Below are 6,000 nucleotides of genomic sequence, written 5' to 3'. Positions count from 1 at the left end.
AAACCTTTTTTCTGCTCCTCTCCTACCCCCCCTCCAAAAAAAAAGCAACCCCAAAACATTGCAACTGGCATCGCTCATTGGTTCCAGCAGAGGCTGGGAAGACCCCAGGGGGCTGTGGTGACTAACCTGGTTCTTTACCAGTACCGTGGCTCCAGAGCTGCGCTGAAGTGCTGCTCCAAGGACATCTCCTCAGAAGGAACAGCAATCTTCAAGGTGTCAGCCACACAAATCTGCTTTTTAAGAGGACTGCATGTGAAAGGATGTTGGGAAGCGAATACTATAATGCATTTGTGCATTTGAAAATACTATGATGTCACCAGGAAGAATAATTTATAATGTATATAGAAAAAGCAAAATAAAACCCCCAAACATATGGAGCCCACGCGTCTGATAATATTGTTAACATCAGAACGAGGCAAAAGCTGTATTTTCCCCATGGTTTGCCAAGATGTCCCTTCTGCCGTCAGATTTTTAAGTCCTTTACTCTGTTCAGATTTCCCACTTGTATTTATTCCAGTGGCATCAGTCTTCCCTTCGCCCTTTCTTGGCGTTCAGCAGCAGCCCGTGCCTCCAGACTCAGGGCTCACCACCCTGCGCTCCGATGACTTTGCTCCCTCGGTTTTGAACCTGCCTGCGGCACAAGACTTTCCCTGCATTCCCTTCTCTTTCAGGGGTTTACATAAGGGTAAATTTAGGTCGCCGTACATTATTCACGTAGTACGTGTGCATTTTGTGTACCTGTCAATAACTTACAAAAAGGCAGACCGGCTTCACTCGCAGGTGTCCTTCCCAATGCAACCAAGCCAGAAGATTTGGTAACGCTCTCAAGTTGTTCAACGGGCTGCCCAGGGAAGTGGTGGAGTCGCCATCCCTGGAGATATCTGGAAGGTGGGTAGACGTGGTGCTGAGGGACACAATTTAGTGGTGGCTTTGGCAGTGCTAGGTTGATGGTTGGACTCGATGACCTTAAAGGTCCCTTCCATTGGCCTTTTTGGAGAGGGAAGTGAATTTCTGCTTAAGCTGAGTGGAATAAGTGTGTTGGAATAATCATAAAATATGACTGTTGATTATATTAACCAGTGTATTGGGGCAGTCAGGAAATACCAGGCTACGCTTCAATGACATAAATGGGGAATAAAATTGCTTCAGGGTCGTTGATAAGCAGCAGAGTCACAAAGTCAGTGGTGTATCACACCACAAACATGAGGACAGACTTTTTAGTAGGGCCTGTAGTGATAGGCAATAGTTTTAAACTAAAAGAGGGTAGATTCACTTCTTAATCTAAAAGGGTAGATAACACCTCAAATACTATGTTCAGTTTTTGGCCCCTCACAACAAGAAAGACATTGAAGCGCTGGAGTATGTCCAGAGAAGGGCAGTGAAGCTGGTGAGGGGTCTGGAGCACAAGTCTCATGAGGAGCAGCTGAGGGAACTGGCGCTGTTTAGCCTGGAGAAAAGAAGGCTGAGGGGAGACCTTCTCGCGCTCTACAACTACCTGAAAGGAGGGGGTAGTGAGGTGGGGGTCGGTCTCTTCTCACTAGTAATAAGCGATAGGACAAGAAGAAACACCCTCAAGTTGCACCAGGGGAGACTTAGATTGTATATTAGGAAAAATTTCTTCACCACAAGGGTTATCAAGCATTGGAACAGGCTGCCCAAGGAAGTGGTGGAGTCACCATCCCTGGAGGTATTTAAAAGACACGTAGACGTGGTGCTGAGGGACATGGTTTAGTGGTGGCTTTGGCAGTGCTAGGTTGATGGTTGGACTCGATGACCTTAAAGGTCCCTTCCAACCTAGACGATTCTATGATTCCATGATATTTTTGTCTGTCCTCCTGTCCTTTTGTGCTCTCTGCTGGTGGAGGTTCTCCCTTACCCACACGTACTGCCTGGTGCGGCGATTCCAGCTCACCTCTGCCGAGGGCATTCCCCCCGGGAGGCACATCTTCAGCAAGCCCAGAGGCTGGGCAGAAGGAACCAGAGAGGTAAGAGCTCAGCTGCCCAGTGGTCCCCATCTCCTCCAGTCTACGTGGCGTTCCCGGCTCCCTCTCCCTCCCTGGCTTTGCAGTAGAAAACACAGAATAAAACCATGAGAAAAGACAGAGATAATCGGAAGCCCAACCGTGATTCGCGCTAGCCAAACCAGCCGGTGGGGGCTTTGGAGACATGGTCACACACTGAGGCTGGCAAAAAAGCCAGGAGGATACAAAGGGGTGTTTACCCAGTTTGAAAGTGCTTCAGGGGTCACCTGGTCAGGGGGAAAAAGCTCAGCAAAGTGACTGCATGCAAGAGGAAATTTGTTTGCCTGAGAGCAACAGGAGCTAAAAAAATCGTGTTTTCTTTACCTGCTTTCTGTATTTTCGTTCGGAGCATCAGGGAATTCGGGGAAGAGGTGATAGGGGAGGGATCAGGCCCACCGCGTGTGAGCTGTTGCAAGGGGAGGGTTTCAGACAGGTGAGGTGGCTCAGAGGACAGCCCGTGATGCCACTCTGCATGACGTACGGCAGTATAAAGAAGTCTCAGCCCAGTTTTGCCCATCAGTTGAAAAATGTAATTGAAGGGAGTAACCATCCTGCAGCATCAGGGTCCTGCAAAATCAAACAGAAGGTAAAGGACACACGGTGGAAAGATGCTCACCAGGGGACAAAATACGAATTCAAAAGCACAAACAAGTTTACTCCGCAATAAAGCAGTGATTGCTTCCCCAGCTCAAACACATACAAAATATTTTGCAGTTACATTTCATGAAGACATTTATTAATAGTGCAAGTGAAGTGAGATACAGAATTATGAACGTTTGGTGATTCCTATGAGGAAAAAAAAATGTTCAAAACGCATCATGTAAACAGCCAGAAGCCGACATTTTCCAAAAACTTTATAAAAATGCTTCTAGATGAAAAAGACAACGGCAAGAACAATTGGCAGATAATTAATAAAAGCATTTTAGTACACTACGAGGAGTGTCTGGTTTTAAGTTTTCTATTTTTGTGCTAAAATCGTACAAAGTACGTGCAGTGAAACAGAGCTGTTCCTGCTCTCAGGGGCTGATCTCTGCGGGGTGATGAATGGAGCTCTTGCTTTTGAGAAGTTCAGGAGAAAACGCCAAACACTGTAAGGTCCTGACAAAGCCCTCACAAACCCACCGCTTCCACTTACTTACCATGGAAGTGCCAGTCTTGCGGCATGGACCACTCAACAGCCTTCATTCACCCTTTAATTTCCCCTAAATAAAGGGCATTTACGTGTCGCTTCAGCTGCGTGAAGGGGAGATGGGAAGAAAGGAGCAGCTGGGTCCAGTTTTGGAGTCCCTCTTCATCTCCAGCACAGCTCAGTCGTAGACCAAGAGGGATTCCTCCTTCCTCTGCTTCACAGCAGTTTAAGCAGCGCAGAACCATGCAATCCCAACGAGAATACTACTTTTGTACATATCATTTTTTTTAAAAAAGGAAAAATTAAAATAAAGAGTGCAGAACCCTGATGTTGCTTTGCCAACTGTACAACGAGTCAACCAGTTGGTTTTTCTTTGGTTTTAGAATGAAATTCACCTCCAGTACACCTGGTGAGGTTTGATAGCTGCAGGAAGGGGACTTGCTAGGGAATCAGCATGCGTCCCAGCAGTGTTTTGAGGGACAGAATGACCGCAGAGAGCTGTTGTCATTCTGCTGCTGCACGTGGGACCTTCAGAACGGTTTCCAGAAGCGTAATGACCAGGTGGAAAGATCCTTCACACCTGATGGAGCGGAGAGGCGCTGATGCAAAGTCAGTCCTGACGGATTTCTGCAGATAAGATAACGTATGAACTGCCAGACTTCCTCGGCTCCTCATAAATCTTCTGCGCTTTAAGTCCTCTTGCAGACAATCGTGAGGTACTGTTCCCAAAATCGGAAGGGTGAAGTTTGAAAGTAGTAAAGGTTCAAGGCAGGCAGTTACCCAGCGTGAACACCCCTCCGCTCTCACAAAACTAAAATGAAGTTACCGAGGACGTTGATAAGGAAGGGATGCTACTTGTTAGGGGATGCTGCGTTTCTGTAGGGTACGATCTGTGCAAGGCAACCCCGTACTGCAACAGGCTCCCCTTTCCCATCCAAAGGGATGAATATGCTGTAACCACTTCAGTATCTGCCCCCCATCCCAGCATTTATAACAAAATACAGACCCTGTGAGTTTCCGGAGCCCTTTGTGCTCACTGTAGCCAGTGTTAATCAAAACTGTTACTCATTACGCACTGTACTTAACAGGCTTTTTTCCCCAGGTAATCTTAACTGTCAAGTTCACAGCGCACCACTGGCTATTATTCTGCTGGGTCAGCTGCTGTCTGGTTACTTTTGCTCCACTTTGTCAGCGTTACCATATTATTTTGTGGGCTGACCCATTAAAACCACAAGAGAGCCGGGGATGCGGGTCAGGAGAGCTTTGTGGGCTTATGGGCAGGGAAGAGAAGGCTGCTGAGATTTATTATCCCCCCCCTCCCCACCCAAACCAGATCTGAGGAAAACAGCAAATGCTCCTTCATGCAGCTTGCCTCCCAACGCCCTTTGATTCAATCCCTCCAGTAAGGGCATTTCCCAAATCCCCAAATTGGGTCGTTGTAGGCTGAAAGAGCAAAGGGTCTTTTTATCTGTACACTCAGCTTGTAGGGTGGGAAAAGCGGCTCCTCACCAAAGGTGGTTCTTTTCCAGCCCGACTCCGAAGGGAGCCGCAGCCTTTCCGGGCTGACCTTAGAATCATAGAATCATGGAATTGTCTAGGTTGGAAGAGACCCTTGGGATCATCGAGTCCAACCATCTACCCTATTCTACAAAGTTCTCCCCTACACCATATCCCCCAACACCACATCTAAACGGTTCTTCCTCCTTTTGGCGAGACCCGCACCCCAATTTACCACCCGTCAGCGTGGAAGGAGACGATGGGGAATTAAGGGGTCGCTTATTACAAAGCTAAGGAGGACGCTGAAGCCTGCAAGGAAACACTAGCACTCATTTACAAACAGAACTCAGCATTTTTATTCATTGATTGACTTCCTGCCAGTTTTGATATTTGCTACCACCAGAGAAGAGCGTAAAAACACAGTACAACATTGTTAACCAGTTAGGAAGGCTGGAAGGGAAAGCAAATCCCAGTACAATTGCAAGTAACTTGGTGGAGTTTATAATTAAGATTTATTTTATTTTATTTTATTTTATTTTTTGACCGGATCGGCAATGAAGCAATAAATATGCTGCTGCACTGAACCAACAGGACTTATCACTAAGTTTGTGGTTTATTGCATTACAGTTTAAAACTAAACGTTATCCATCATCGTACATTTGTTCACCAACCAGGTAAATGACACTTTTATTTTTTTTTTCCTATGTTATATGCTAAATGGCTAAAATTATGCAGTAGCTGAACTAGACTAGGACTAGTAGAGGTAGATATTGAATGGGCAGTGCCAGGCAGAAGTATTTAGTAAAAGTACTTTTTGTCTTTTGTTACGAACAGTTAGCAGATGTAACATTTTTCAATTAAAACAACAAACATCTTAGGAGAGCTATTCTAAGATGCTTTGGATTTTCTAGTAATATTTCTCTCGCAATATTCTTACAAACCCTTTGATACGGTCCCTTGTAAACCGGACACACTTCGTCCTCCGAGTTTTCTGCCACAATTTACTTGAAGACCAACATACAAAGCAAGAATCTTTGTGAACATACGACTATTTGCTTGTACCACTCTAAAAGTAATACACATTTACAGCTTCCTTGGCACGGGAAGACTGCATTTATAGTATTTACAGCTCCGGCAATCTTTCTAGTAATAATAATTAAAAAAAAAAGCTATTTTATACTTAATCTAAAACGGAATTTCTATTATGCCACCTCCTTACAACGCACTTCAGTCTCCTTTTGCTGAGCTGCTCTATCCGTTGCTCCTTGCCGTTCCCACTGCTGGCTGTACGCTCTTGGGAAGAAGAATCTCTGCCTGCAACAGGCGTTAAAACTGGTGTTTGTAGACCGCAGC

The sequence above is a fragment of the Charadrius vociferus genome, unplaced genomic scaffold (assembly GCF_000708025.1).
Source record: "Charadrius vociferus isolate BGI_N301 unplaced genomic scaffold, ASM70802v2 scaffold199, whole genome shotgun sequence".
NCBI classification, from domain to species: Eukaryota; Metazoa; Chordata; class Aves; order Charadriiformes; family Charadriidae; genus Charadrius; species Charadrius vociferus.
Note: the sequence above shows the minus strand (reverse complement) of the source record.